The sequence below is a fragment of the Vicia villosa genome, linkage group LG5 (assembly GCF_029867415.1).
Source record: "Vicia villosa cultivar HV-30 ecotype Madison, WI linkage group LG5, Vvil1.0, whole genome shotgun sequence".
Taxonomy (NCBI): Eukaryota; Viridiplantae; Streptophyta; class Magnoliopsida; order Fabales; family Fabaceae; genus Vicia; species Vicia villosa.
In genome coordinates, this window is record NC_081184.1 from 16,439,811 (window position 1) to 16,456,392 (window position 16,582).

Genomic DNA, 16,582 nt, shown 5'->3' on the forward strand with positions numbered 1-16,582 from the left:
TAACATAATTAAGATTCCTTATTTTTTTTCTTATTCCACGGTTTAGAGACTGGTTTTATCAATATGGAGTGACTATGATATGATTTGTATTATTTTGTTTTGATGGATTTATGTCTTTTTTTTGTTAATCGAAAGTACTAAGTTTAAACATATATAAATTTTGCTTCTCGTTTCTCATACATTGCATTATTATATTAATATATAAAATATACATAGCCGTGTCCGTGTCCTATGTTTTCTATATTAGCGGAGTCCTCGTATCCGTATCCGTGTCGTGTCCCGTGTCTGTGTCTGAGTCCGGGCTTCATAGGTTAATAATAATAATATTAAAAAACATATTTTCTAATGTTTGTCGTTTAAAGGCGTGAAAAATTTTATTTAAAACTTTTGAAATATAATAAAAAATTTACAACAATTCCCCACATATTTCAAAAGTTTTAAAAAAGTTTTCTTGAGTTAACATCATGGATGTGATGCATCAAACTTATGTTGAGTTATTAAATGTGCATAATTCTAAAGAGAATTAGTGAATAGACACTTTAATTTGTTAAAACATTTGAGTGATGAAGTGAAAGGAAATGTATTTCGAGATTGTTAGAAATTAAAATGTTAAAAAGCAATAAGAATGTCAACGAAAGACATAGGCACCACAAAGACATGTCTGACAGACGATAGGTCTGATCCAAGCGATTTACAGATATGACATGTAGTTGGTACAGTTTGTTGAAAATTACTTCTTCTTTTCTTCCACTTCTTTTCACAAAAAATTACTTTGAGTTCTTGTGATTTCTTTACACACTTGCATTGGAGCTCTGTAAAAAGACATGAACAAAATGTGCAAGCTACTCAACACCAATTTCAACAAAGTTATCCTACCGCCCAAGCTAAGAAATCTTCCTTTCCAACTATTAAGCCTCCTTTTCAACCTGCTAATTAGGGCTGCCAAAAAGAAATACGTCTCAGATTAGTTCTTATCAGAATCCCAAGGAAGGAGAAATTGCTATTCTCAATGCTACACGCTAAAAATTTAGCCGCGGCCTTCAATAAATTTAAATTAGCGTTTAAACAAATCAATTTACTCTTATGATAATTAACTCCAAGCCCGGAAACTAATTCAAAGCCTCTTAGAACCAACTTCAAGGCCCAAATGTGTTGCCAACTCCCATCCCCCATCAATAAAGTGTCATCCGCGTACTGAAGAAGATCCACCTTACAAGCTTGTGTTTGTATTAGTTGCAACACATGTATTGAAGTAATTTAATTTGTATGTATTTTGAAATTATGTAATAATTGACTTGTGTAATGACATTGAAGGAGCTTGCGTAATTTGTGTTTGTACTTTTTAATGAATTTGTAATGAGTATCGAATATGTTTGTGAAATATCACTGATATTATTGAAACGTGGTTCATAATATTGATATTGTGTGATGAATTAGTTTGTGTATTGAATTTGGCTTGAATAATATGACATGTTTTAACAATGCAAATCAAAACCTGTGCAATTAGACCTGTTTTAACAATGCAAATGCAGGACATATGTAAGAGTGAGATCTGAGAACCTTTCACTTCAACCTACAACATCCACCAATTACCTCAAATTTAAAGAAAGAATATAAAACGAAAACCGGTATGTCATTTCACTTCAAAAATCATAAATTGTATGGTCACGAATTATTTTTGTTGAATGCCTACCTCTCTGTACACAGGTCTGAGACAAGATCACCATTACATGATAATATTACATATATTACATGATCTTTCTTGTCTACTCCTTTTTCAGACTCATAACAATGTGGTGCAAAAAGCAACCATGCGCATCAACTCTCAAGAACTCGCCAACATTGCGAACTTTGTTGACCGTCTTGTATAAGTAATGAACTTTTGTGCGTAATCCACAAGCCATTTACCTTTTCGGGTATGTCTACACTACTCATAATATTTATTTATCAGTATATATATAGCTGCTAACAACTTTGCGAGTAAAACAAGACAATTGAAAGGTATATAAAGAAAGACAAAAGCAAGGTTTTGGTAAACATTTAATGATAACTTTTATTTTGGCAAAAGCGCATAATAAAATTTAGTTCTATGTGTTTATTTTTTATAATATTGTACATGCTCAGAAAACTCTTGATACCATGTTAAGAAATATGGTTGGACCTAATTCAACCCTATAAAACCGGTTTGTAAGATGAAGATTGTCCCCCACTTATAAGCACATGTTTAGTTTATATATTGTCCGATGTGAGACTCTTAACAGGTTAGAACCATTCGAAAAACACCTTAGGAAATGCAACTAAGTTTTGTCCTAGAAAGGAAAACTACACTCCAATAAATTTCTGAGCCTAATCAGCCATATGAATCCACTAATAAAAGATGTTTTCTTTAATCAAAAGTCATTTAAAATAGATAAAATGACAATACTATATCCTAAAATTCAACTTCTCCTTGCATAAAAAACAAGACCAAAGCCAACCAGTGGCATTGACCAGTGTTTGCTTAAAGATGGCCCCATAACTGAAGTGCACATCTTTGAAGAAAATGAAGAAAAGGGTAGGGAAGAGATTATCTCAATATCAGTATATCACACAGAAGGGATGGGAATACACAGAAAAATCTCTATTCAAAATCTCCTTCCTTAGCTTGTGAACCAAATTTCACATTTCTCAACCAAACAAAATACCTATTAAATCTCAATCTCCTTTTCTCTCCCCTCTCAATCTCCTATATGTTATTACCTTGTAATAAGGCTTGCACTTCTTCCTTTCTTAAAACGGCTGGAAGTGCTCCAAACCAGAATGCTAACCTGACGGGGCCTAAAAAGCAGCGAGATCAGTACAGCTCAAACAACGGAAGGAAGCTTGGTGAAGAAACCACGATATCTCAGATAAAACCACATATGTAACGCTTAAATCCTATTTGTAACAGTGGGAGCAATTCAGTTTGTCCAACAGCTTCATTCGTTGAATTCTGCTTGCATCATAGGATGAAAAGAAGAAAGCTTTTATTTAAGGGGGAAAAAAATACTCTTATCAGTCACATTTACATTTCCACCAGAAACAACATTCTTCCCTGCTTCCCCAAAAACATTAACATCCTTGTCTACGGTCTACCGCATCCCAGTTGTTAATATCACTCACATTTTCATCTACCCTGGAAACCGCACCATTCTTGTCTGCGGGCATATCACCAGCACCAGAAACAGCAGGCACGTTTCTTATTTGTTGCTATGGCATCATCATCAGAATTCGTATCCACTGCATGCAGCAAGCGCCTACTTTCACTTATAGTTTCATCTTGACCAAGACCATCAAAAACACGAACATCCTCCTCATCATGACCATAATAAACAATAACATCCTCCTCGTCGACTGCATTGCAGTTTTCCATTTCTTGGTTGATTGTTTCATCATATAAGAGAGATAATGTTGTCTTCTCTACTTTAAAACCCTCCCCAAAAACAACCATAACCTCAACTTCGTGACCAGGTTCTAGATTTGCTGTTATACTCTGCCAATCCCCATCCTCAAAGGAGAGTAGTGTATCTCTTTTATAGACCTGAATGGTTGTCTTTGTGTGATTTATGATCAACATACCAAGGCAACCTTCTGATATTATGTTGTCTTGGGAAGAGTAATAGAGGACGAACAACATCATACTCTTCAGGATGCTCCCTTTCATTGCCGGGACAACAAATATTATAGAACTACCTTTGCAACTGAAGTTTAACCAATCGGATATATTGTCACAGGGGAGCAAAAAAGAATCCCAAGTCCCATCTGCTGTCTGTACAATGAAGAGAATCTTTGAGTTACAAAGTAACAACTAGCTATTGAGAGTTTGTTAAGTCTTTTTTAAATGTTTATTTTAAAATTTGAGATAAAAATCAGTTATGCTAAGAATAAGAAACGCATTAATACTATGTTACACTCTAGCTCTATAGAGCCAAAAAAAAACAAAAAAAAGGATGATTCTCTTCTACACAATATTCTATATTTTATTCTCTCTTCTCTTATATTCAAAAAAATCAAACCATTTGCAAGAATCAGATTTATCGTCACACGAAGGCTGTACACCAAACCAAAATATAAATGGCTAAAATTAGGGATCAAAGGAAAAGTAAAGTCAACCCCAGGGGTTGGCCTAGTGGTGAAGGTTTGGGTCTTGAAATGTGTTTCTCTCAAGGTCTCGGGAACAAAAATTCCAGATTACTTTTAATAAAATAGATACTCGGAAGAGATATACAAACCTGTAAAATGTTGTCTTCGGCAATATTGGATACTTGGAATTTCGTTCCCATTTGAATTAAGAAAGATTTCAAGTAATTCTTTGACCCCGAAGTGCGAACTTCACCAAGGCAATCATCAATTAAAGGAGAAGGAAACATATCAGAGATTTGTGGTGCAGTTGCCCTTGCATCCAATTTATGATAATTTGTAGCTTTCAATACATCCAAAACATTTTCTACATCTCGACTTAGTTGTTGTTCAGAACCACACTCTACACAAAGAATTCGAAGCTTTAGAAGGTCCTTGAAAGTACGAAGAGATGAAGTGGGCACATATGTTTGAACTAGAGATATCAAATTCTTTGATGGTGACATCCAAGACTGAATGATAGAAGGAAATACATCACGTGAAAATCCTTCAAAGCCACATAGAGAAATGTAACCAATGTTTTTCGATCTTACTATTGAAAAAGGCACTTTTGTTATTGCAGTCTTATCTGCAATCAAAGTTATCAATGATTCCATCTGTTCCATGTCTTCCTCCAATTTGGTAATCATGGAACATCCTGAAAGAATCAGAGTTTCTAGAGATTTTAATTTATAGATGCTTCTAGGAAGTTTTCGAAGACCTGTGCAGTCTGTCAAATTTATAAGAAGAATTTTACTGAGAGATCCAATGCTATGGGAGACTGTAGACAAACTCGGGCAGTCTTTGAGTACTAGCTTTTCAAGATTAGGCAAGTATGAAAAGTCTGGAGTTTCAGTTAAATCCCGAGAATGACTAAGATTAAGAATTTTTAGATTCTCTAGCATCTGCAAGAAAATAAAACCCAAGATGATGATGATGATGATGATGATGATGATGATAATGATAATGATAATGATAATGATAATAAGAGAAGCTTAGAAAAAATTAGATTGGAATTTGGAAGATATACTATTTACCACTAAACGTAGACCCTGGTATGTATCAATCACATAATTGTATAGTGTTGGTTTTTTTATCCCTAAGGGCTATTTAATGGTTATATCAATATTGATTTCGCTTTAAGTAGAGGTGAATATATAATTTGTCAAGGTGGTAACTTGAAATGATTTAGTTTATGAAAGGGCTTGTATCTACAAATTTGTGATTTTTTAACATTAAAGAGTTAGAAGAGACAATAAATTTAAATTTATTGCTTCTGGAAAATATGATCAGCAAAAAAAACCACGAGCCAAATAATAAACATAATTGGTACCTGGCTCTTCTTCCATAGTTGCTTGAGATTACTATATTTTAATTCGACGACAACTAGTCTTCCTTGCCGAAATCCTGCAGGAGTGTAAGTTGACGGAAATCCATGCCAGTACAGCCCCCTTAGATCTGTTGAAAGATTTTTAAAATCTCCATTAAGCTGTACCCGAGCAAGTTGAAGCAATCTGAGTTTATTCATCTTCTTAAATGCATTGGTATTCAGACAAACTGGATTTTTTCCTGGAAACTCCAAATTCAGACCCTTGACAGCTTCTGTTCCCTGAAATTAAAAATACAGAGTAACAATAAAACTAACAGCTTTGAGATCTGGTAGCTAAAAACTTTGTAACGTAGTATATATAATTTTGATATTATAACGCATACTGTTAAGAGTGTCACATTGGACAATGTATGGCCTGAACATGTGTTTATAAGTGGGGGAAATCCTTGTAATGTAGTCTATAATTTTGACATTGTAAGTTTATAACTCATATTGTTAAGAGTTCCACATTGAACAATATATGGTCTGAACATGAGTTTATACGTGCGGGCCACCCACCATTTATGTTCAAGCTCCAGAAATCCAGTCCTGAGCGTGAGGGAGTGTGTTAAAGAGTCTCACTTGGGTGGCCCGATAGTGGATGAAATCTTGAAGATTGTGAACATTGATAACTGGCTTGACTTGTTGGCACCAAATTAGGAAATTCTTTTCGTTGAGTTTTTCTGAGATCTTTAAATGAAACTTGACGCAAGGCAAGTCACCATCAGAAGGAGGAACGAGAGTCACTGGAGTAGGTGAGGGTGGTGGTGGAGGTGGAGAAGGAGAATTGATTTCAGTTTCAGCCATTACGGATCTAACTGAAGCTCTATGATACCATATTAAACTGAAAACTGAATTGAGATGAGAATAAAAAATTCTATCGATTGAATGAATTATTACATTGGGATTTTGTTATGATGTAGTAGCATCTATTTATAGACTATATCCCATAACTAATTTTGTAATTCAGTTATGGCAGTTACAACAGCTAGTTGGCATACTAATTCTAGCACATGCCTAAATGCAGGCCATGAGTGTAACCTATACTGACTTATCTGACAATTTCAACCAATTTTCTTGTAAGCTGGAAATGATATATATTAGTTTACCAACTTCATGAAGAAAGTTGAAAATAATGTGTATTTGTAATTACTATTAATAATTTATCATTATTAGTACTAATTGTTTTCGGCCTACTACTCAGACTTATTAGGTTTAGAATAATCTCGATAAACAATTTAGCGTTTGTATCGCCGAAACATTGACACGGACACCAGATATGACATTGACTCTAACACGTCGACACCGTTCATAAATTGAGAATATAAATAAATTGAACGAGTCAGTGTCGGACACTTAAACAAGTTGGATACCTGACAAAACTTTGTTCAGAGGTGTCAGTGCTACAAAGGTTTGTACACTATTTACAACTTCGAAACACATCATATTTATTTTCTACACAAACCATAGAAGAAGTTCTTTAATTAGTAATTACCGTTTGCTTTGATAACAAATCAAACACTTCCTCTCGGCGCCACAACCTGCTGCGGTTCTCAGGATCAAATGGGGATTCCTCATAAATTATTTGTCTTCCCATGTCTCTCAGCAGATCATGCATTCTAAGCTTGTTCCTTTTGTCAACCGTTATAAGACTTCGCTCTACAAGGACTTTAATTCCAATATCGGCAAAAAATCCACACCCATTTAATATTTGTATGACGTCATTTCTGTCCATTCCAATAAAAAAACAAGCTATATCAAGAAATATTTGTTGTTCAGTAACATCTTTTAAACCATCAAAGCTTACTCTTAGCTTCTTCTGTACTTGATCATGGGGAATACATTTGAGTTTGTCCAAAACTTTGTGCCACTCTGTTATTTCACAGTCAGACAAATAAGAGCCAAGGACTTCAAGTGCCAGTGGCAACCTCCCAGAATAAGCAATCACATCGGATGAATGTGTAGTAAAATCTTCTATCGGACTTGGTTGCTTGAATGCATGCCAACTAAAAAGCTCAAGAGATTCACTTTCATCCATTTCTTCTATTTTATACACTCTATCAACTCTACACGATCTAAGAAGATGCATATCTCTGGTTGTAATGATTATTCTACTTCCTGAACCAAACCATTCGCGGCTTCCACACAAAGCCTTTAGTTGGTCCAATTCATTCACATCATCAAGCACAAAAAGTACCTTTTTTTGTGAAAGTCTTTGCTTCAATATATTTTTCCCTGATTCAATGTCACGTATCTTGAATGACGTTGTTTTGTAAACATCACAAAGTACTTGTTGTTGTAATGAAACTTGATTAGTATCTGTTTCCCAACGTTCCCTTATATTCAAAAGGAAGCTCTTTCCCTCAAATTTGCTCCCAATTTGATTATAGATGGCTTTGGCAATGGTTGTTTTTCCCATACCCCCCATGCCCCAAATCCCTAGAAGTAAAACATCTTCTGCTATTTGGCTGTTTAATAGCTTTGCTGCGGCTCGCATACGAGATTCAATTCCCACTGGATGTTCAGCAACAAATAATTCTGTCCTGTCTAGCAAACGAGTAACATGTTCAACAATATTCTTGATATCACCACTTTCATTCCTATAAAATATGAACCACTAATTAGGCGCACAATCAATTGTATGTATTAAAAAGATAGGGAAAATTATTGCAAGTAGACGGGCATATTTTAAAAAGAAAAGAATTGCATTAGAATTGGAAAGGAAAGAAAAGCACGAGCATCATTAAACCACCAATCTGTCGTTATTATTCTAAGTTACGTTAATGAAATTTACCAAAAGTCACTCAGACAGCAGTTTAAGAATCTCGTGAAGTCTAGATTCACATGCATGTTCTGATATAATAATTATAATAGAATATCAATATTAAGCCCACCATATCCTGCCATGAGTGATGATTCAGTTAAAATGCAACCTCAAGAATACCAACATAGTTTTATTTGGTCTGCAAATCCTTATAGAAAATAAAAGTCGGGGATAAATTTGAGATAAGGATTCATGGCTTCCACAAACAGCCAACAATTTTAGAAATTCCAAATAGCGGACTTACTAATACATACTTATCTGAGTAATTTCTAGAGATCCATCACATAATATAATACATATAAGATAAAAACGTTATTATTGTATTATAGACATTATATACAAAATATTGAACTTTTTAGAGATGTTTATGAAAAATAAAAGTTAATCAATATATGTTCACAATTACAAATCACAGAAAATATAAGTAACATTTTATTCTCATTTACCATACTTCAAAGAAGTATTTGTTTTCTAGTTAGAAACTATTCAAAAATTCAAAATAGATTACAATCAAATTTTCATATTTTGTAATTATTCTCAAATCTTTCAATAAGTATCTTAAAAATTTTTAAAGGTGATCATTTTTAAAATGAAAGTGATTTTTAAAATGGACAGAAAATATTACAGATCAAGGCCAAAGAATTTTAAAGTATCACGGACAATATTCTAAAAGACAACTAAAAAAGTAAATAAATAAATAACCTGGAATCTACGAGTACGAACCCTCCTATGCCACCGATATCAAAGAGTTCTTTTCTCCAATTACTCATAGTGGATTTATCCACGGAGATTGTTGTTGATATAAGACCTTCAAAAGCTTTTCCAAAAAGACCTTTCTGGTGACGTACTTCTGAGGGATCTACCTCATAGAACACTGGCACGACCACCAGACCCTTGACCTTGCCAATTTCCATGATCTTCTCCAACTCTAGCATACACCATCTAGAATTAGCATAATTTGTAGACAAAACAACGATAGAAATTCTAGACTTTCCAATTGCTTGCAATAGTGAGATTGAGATTTGATCTCCTCGTTGAATCTCGTCATCGTCTTTGAAAACATAAATCCCTGCATTTCGAAGAGAAGAATAGAGATGTGACACGAACTTTGACCGATTATCTTCTCCTCTGAAGCTCAAAAACACATCGTATATCTTTGGCTAAGGCATCAAAAAACAAAAAAAAACAAAGCTTAGATATATGGTTGTTGAGATTCTTGATGCCACTAATACATCATCAACTATGAGGTTACCCATAATTTATTGCTATTAATTATCAATTTAGACTCATTAATTACCTTCCAATGTTCTTGTGATTAATATGAAACCAAATGCTAATAAACTGTTTTCATTAATGAAACAAAAAATCATACAATAGTGATACATCACTCACACACACGCGCGCACCTGATGAGTCTTACTACTTGATTCCCTCTTAATGATATCTCTTGCCATGGCTTGTAGCAGAACAGACATTTCAAGTTTGTTATTCTCATCAATGGTTACAAAGCTCTTGTCTTGAAGGAGACTTATTACAAAAGCTGCAGATTGTGTTGACCTATTTAATGTTTGGTGTACATCATTTTGGTTCATCCCTATAAAGAAATATGCTATATCAAGGAATATGCATTTCTCTTCATTACTCAAATTTCTAAAACTCTTTTCTAGAGCTTCTAGTAGTTGTGGAGCTGGAATCGAAAATCTTTGGAGACTCCTCAACACACTCTTCCACTCAAGCACTTCCTTTTCGCGCAAGAACCTCCCAATGGCTTCAAGAGCAAGAGGTAATCCCCCACAATAAGCAATTATTAGTCTAGAAACTTCAACAAAATCTTCTCGAAGATTTCGTGCTTGGTCAAACGCACTCGAACTCCAATTGAAAACCTCAAGCGATTCACTTCTGTCCAGTTGTTTCACTCTATATATATGGTCAACTCCATGCTCCTTGAGTAGGTGCCTATCTCTTGTCGTGATGATTATTTTGCTACCTTCACCAAACCATTCACGACTTCCACACAAAGCATGTAGCTGCTCCAATTTATCAACATTGTCAAGTACAAGTAGTACCCTTTTATGTTGAAGACTTTGTTCTAAGCTCACTTTTCTTGATTTAATTGTGGGTATAGGTACTTCAGTTGGTCCCTCAATACAAGAAAGAAGTTTCTCTTCTAATAAATCTTTACCATTACTTAGTTCCCAAACTCCCCCAATGTTTTCAAGGAAGCACTTATGCTCAAAATAAAGACCAATTTGACCAAAAATGGCTTTAGCAATGGTTGACTTACCAATCCCAGTCATCCCCCATATCCCTAGTAGGAGAGGAGAATTTGATTGATTCAATAGTTGAACCACATCTTGCCCACTAGATTTCACACTAGCTGTCGCAAACAAGTATCTCTTGTTTACCACACCCTTAACATGTTCAACTATATCCTTAATATATACACTTTCATACCTGTATAATACATAAACAAGAGATGATTACAAGTATAAGTATAACAAATCTCCAACATTTGCTTAGCTCACAATCAAAACATGTAGTAATTATTAGAAAGGCCATAAAGATTGAGTAATATAATTCCAAATCAAGCAAGTTCCAACTTTAAAATTACCTGTACATCGGTTTGTGTACGAGATCACTCGATCCTAAATATGTGGTAGCTTTACTGATCAATGCCACCCAAGTCATGAGCTTATCTTCATTTTTCAAGACGTCCTTCATTGATACTCTATCAAGAAATTTTCGAAAAGCATCTCCAAACATATCTCCCTCTAAACTTCCGTAAGAGGGTTCATCATCATCATAAAACACAGGCAGAACAATCAAATCGGAGGTTCTGCAACACTCGGTAATTTTCTCCAATTCTTCAATACACGAACTTGAATTATCATATTTTTTCGAAAATACGATTATAGCAATTTCGCATTCTCCAATAACATTCAGCACTGACTTTACCCGTTCCCCGTGTTGAAACCTCTCATCCTCCCCGAAAACAAGGATTCCAGATTCTGAACTAAGAGCCATATCGAGACGCGAAGCAAAAGATCCAATTTCTGCAGCATAGAAACTCAGGAACACGTTGTACCTCCTCTTGTTTGGACCGGAACTTGATCTGGATTCAGAAGACATGGATGGATTTGATGAAAAATTCTTCGAATTAGTGAATCTGAAATTGTACAAGAAGAAGAAAACAAGTGAAGCGATGAAGCAAAAGTCTGTATGAATAGCAAGTCATGGTTGCTTAATGTGAGTATTATCATTAATCATTATCGCTGAAATTGCACAAAAGTCAAAGCTGTTCATATCGCTGAAATTGGAGCGAAACATCGCTGGGTTTTTTCAGCCACAAAACACGAGAGTGAATCAGTATCGTTATCAGTTTGGTTGAAAGTAGATAGACGAGAAGTGGGAGATAGATATTTTAAATTAATTATATTAAATTTTCTTTTTTTAAATATCATTTTCGATAATTTATCTTTAATTCAGTTTCAATTTTTAGTCTTTTACCTAACTTTTAAGAAAAATTTTAATAAAACAAAAAATCAAGGAAAGTTGAGTTTCAACTCATCATTTTATTGCGAACGAAACCCTAGTAGAAGAAAGTGACTTCGTAAACGAAGAAGAAGAGGAGTGAAGGCAAAATCAAAAGTGACAAAACTGTTTTTTGGGGAACACGAGTGCGAAGATGCCATTGAAGATTTAACATTAATAACGATTAGTCGGTCGCAAGGCCAGATACCAAGATTTCAAAAAAACAACGATTAGTAATTAGTTTGTTCTCGATAAATGAAGTGTTATTTGTTTTAGGTTTTAGGGTTCTATGCATTAAAGTGTTATATGTTTTAGGTTTTAGGGTTCATCGATTTAAACGTTTATCTATTTTAGTTTTTAGGGTTTATCGTTTTAAGATTTAGGGGTATCCTGATTTTCGCCCCCTTTCTAATAATAAATTGGTTGGACCTAGGTAGAAATAGAAGAATATTTGAATTTGAAAATTCACAACGCTGGTGAACTCATGGATAATGAACAAACTGTGTATGAAGGAAGAACAATTGATGATTTAAAAATTGATGTTGACAAGTGGAGTTATTTTGAGGTGTAGGTATACTAAAGGAACTAGGATATAGTGAAATAAATACAATATACTATAAAGACCTCACATCTGGCTAGAATGTTTTGGCTGATGACATAGGTGCACAGACATTACTGATCTTTGTAGGATGCATTTAAGTGTTGATGTTTATATACAACTCAGTGTCTCAACTAGAATAATATGAGGGTCCTCTTGATGATGAAGAATAGTTAAATCATGAGGACATTATAAATTTTGATGAAGAATATTTGCTTGTTAAATTTTACGAAAAAGTAATTGGGGGGATTTTGAGGTGAAGGATAGTGTGGTGAATGATGATGAGGGGTAACATGGTAATGAGCATGATGGTAACGTGCAAGGTGGTGATATTCATGATGGTGAGGGGCAACATGATAAAGTGCATGGTGGTGGCATTTTGGATGGTGAGGTACAACATCATGTTGTACATGGTGGTGGTAAGGTGCATGATTGGTTGTGTAATGCTTCAAAGGTTTGTGTAAAACAAGCTTCTTGCTGACATTTAGAAGCAACATAGACATGTAATCAAAGATATTGGGGTATGGCATAGGTTTGGGCATGGTTTGTGACATGAACTTGAACAAAAAATAGTTTTGGCATGCCAACTTCCTCTCTTTGAAACTTCTAGCTCAAGTAAGATAAATTCATGTTCTTGGATTATTTGGAAAGAGGACATAATCCTCTACAACTTTCATGTTGATCACTTTCATTATATCATCTCGGATCATAAAGAAAACTGGCCATCACCACTATCATCAATCTTCAAATCTTTCGCCTTTGAAAATTCTTTGGATTTCACCGCCCTCTAGTCATCCAAAGTAATAGTACATTCCTTACCATAAAGAAGAGCATCGTTAAAGTGCTCAAAGGATCTGGATAATAAACTCAAGAAGATTAGAGTCTTGTTCCCATCATCAATCTTCACTTCAATATTCTCAAGATCATCAATAATCTTGTGAAATTTTGCCAGCTACTCCACTATAGATTTGTTCTCCACCATTCATAATGAATAGAGTTTTTGTTTCAAACACAACCTGTGAGCCAAAGACTTGATCATATACAATTATTCAACTTTTTTCCACATCGCAACCGCAATTTGCTCCCTGCCAACTTCCCTTAGAACTTTACTTCTGAGGCATAAGATAATGGCACTCTTGGCCTTTCCACCATCTCGATCAACTGTATTTTTGTAAGAGCTGCTGACATCAATGTTTCACCCTTCAATGCATTGATACATCTCTCTTAAAGTAAAATTGCTTGCATCTTAACTTTCCACAACCCAAAGTCGTTATTTTTGGAAAAAAATTCGATCTCTCTTATAATGAGATTTTTTTTCAATATCTTTTCTTGTTCTTTTTCTTTTTTATCTTTTTGTTGATGACAAAAGGGGGAGAAGAAGGATAAGTATTTAAGTATTTGAATCTGATTGATTTATTTCTGTGTATGCTTAAATTCTAAAGATTTGATTATTGTGCTTCAATGATATATTTAATTAACCTGACTAGGACTTAGGGGGAGCTTACAAACCTAACCCTTACGACTTTCAGACTTAGGGATAACTTACAAACCTCACCCTTAAGACTATCAGCCTCAGGAGGAGCTTACAAGCCTCAGACCCTGAAGTTAAAATGTTATTAAATGAAAATATATTTGTCATAGACCCTTAAGGTTAGGCTTGCATGTATTCCAGAGGTGCGTACCCTCCCCCTGAAGTTTAGTCGGTTCAAACCTGTCCTATATAAAGATCGGGTTCTAGGGAGCTCATATCATTGATCTTTCTCGAAGGCGCTTATCTCAGTTCGACAATCGAATCGCCAACCGAAAAGGTCCTGAAAGTCCAGTCCATATGAGTGTAGCTTCGAGTATCAACCAACTTCAGTCGGAACCAAAGCCAGTTATCTCGCTACTTTCTAATAGGCCAAAGTCAAGTTCGACTAAGGTTCTAAGGGCAAATTAGTGCTTAATGACACCACGCGGAAACCAAGCATTTCCTCAGGTCGGATCCCAAGGAACACCAGGACAAACCAATGTGTCACACTAACGATGACCACCAGATCAACCACATCAATATACGCTGTGCAGTCTCCTTGATCTCATGCCATTTACCTAAGGTACTCAGATCCGGGTAAGGATCTTTCACACAACAAAATAACCAAAACAGCCCTGCAAAAATAAAGCAAACAATAGAAAACATTTAAGTGAAACCTAAACTTTTAAGGTAACCCCTCTTTTATTCGAAAAATCCCCAACAGAGTCGCCAGTTCTGTAATACGGTGAACTGACTTTATCGAAAGAAATGTCGCGGCTAAGCAAGAGTCGCCATCGACTTTTATTTTATCCAAATCAGAAAGGCTAAAAGAACAGAAAAAAACCTTTAAAAGAAATTTTGAGTTCGGGAGGTAATTTGCCCTTAATTGCATGCTCTGGTTTAAAATCTTTTTCTACCCTTTTCTCAAAAACTTTCAATAAGCTACGCTTATTTACAAGCTAAAGTCTTATTTCTTTTCTACACTTTTGGTTTCAAAGAGCAAAGCAATTAAGAGCCCATGGAAAACCATGGATGCAAAGGGTGCCTTACACCTTCCCTTTGCATAAATTACCCCCCGAACTCAAAATTTCTTTTAAAGGTTTTTTTTCTGTTCTTTTAGCCTTTCTGATATTTGGATAAAATAAAAGTCGGTGGCGACTCTTGCTTAGCCGCGACATTTCTTTCGATAAAGTCAGTTCACCATATTACAATATTGTTCTTAAATACTTGTGTTTGTCAACATCAAAAAGGATGAGATTGTTGGAACAAAATTGGTTTATATCATATCCCTTAAGTTTTGATAACAAAGTATTTAAAGAGCAATAGGTAGACTAATGTGTGTTTAAGTGTGTAGGTACAAAGTTCAATATATTGATTAAAAATCAATTCTGAAACTGCGCTGAACATTGAAAGAGAAACTCTTGAGAGGTAGATTATGAATATCAGAACTTGAAGTCTCCAAACTCTGAACAAGCCAGCCTATGAAGAGTCAGAGTCTAAAGGATCAGAAGCTAATATTTAGACTCTGCAGTCAAAGTTCAAGAACAGAGTATTTTCTGACACGTTGATATCAGTCTTTGAGGTCAATTTGTCTTGTTTTGGTCACGTGATAACTAAACAAAAAGCTGCAGAAGCATGAAGGTTTACAACTGATAATTCCTTTTGTAGCAAAGGAAGTTCAAATGAGTTTGCAACGACATTAGCCATTTGAGGAAGCTTTGCAATAGATCTGTTGATATCTCTTTACAACGTCTGTCTTGTGCTTGAAGTTCTCTCCAACGACTCTTTCATGGAACTCTATAAAAGGAGCTCATGATTTGGAGAAAAATACAACACTGGGCCTTGACAAGAAAAAAAAAGTTACTCTGTCAAAACAAAGAGCACAAGATAACTTAGAACTTCTTACAATTGTACATTTTTAGCAGTTCATAAGTCTTAGAGTTTTATGTGTTCTAATTTGTTTACACATCTGATTGTATATCAAGTGTAATTATCACTATACTATCATTTATATGTTAGATAGATTGTTAGAAGTTTCTTGCTTGTGTTCTTGAGTAATGAGAAGTCTCTTACTTGTGTGTTTGGGAATTGGAAGTCTTTTGTTTGTGTACTTGAGAAATCAGAAGTCTCTTGCTTGAGTGTGTCTCTTACTTATGTGTTCGGGTATTGAAAGTATCTTGCTTGTGTATTTGAGCAACTTGTAATCAGATTTGGTTTTAGTGAAAATCTCTTGAAAGTGCAAGGGGACTAAACTACTCCTGATTTATAGAAAAAACCAAAATAAATTGTTTGGGTGTTGTCTTGCTCTATTCTTTATTGTTGCTTAATATTATTCCACTGCTATCCATTAAGACTCTTTTAAATATATCACACAAGGTCCTCTAGAGGCTACATCACAAGATCAATGTCTATAAAACATTAATGACTCGCTTAAATTTTCTTAATAGGTCTAATTGACTTTATGAGCAAACAATTACAAACATTAAAATATAGGTGAATTCTTATCTACCCAACTTAAAAAGTTGGGTAAGGTTACCTCCTGTGTAAAATGTTTTGAGAACATCAAACAATTGTAATATTTAACAAATAATTAAGTGTGTTAAAATTAGATGA

General features: G+C 34.7%; 1 pseudogene; it reads right to left on the reverse strand.

Annotated features, from left to right (window-relative positions):
• Positions 1–2,359: 2,359 nt before the first annotated feature.
• Positions 2,360–11,719, reverse strand: LOC131601408 (uncharacterized; annotated as a pseudogene).
• Positions 11,720–16,582: the final 4,863 nt, after the last annotated feature.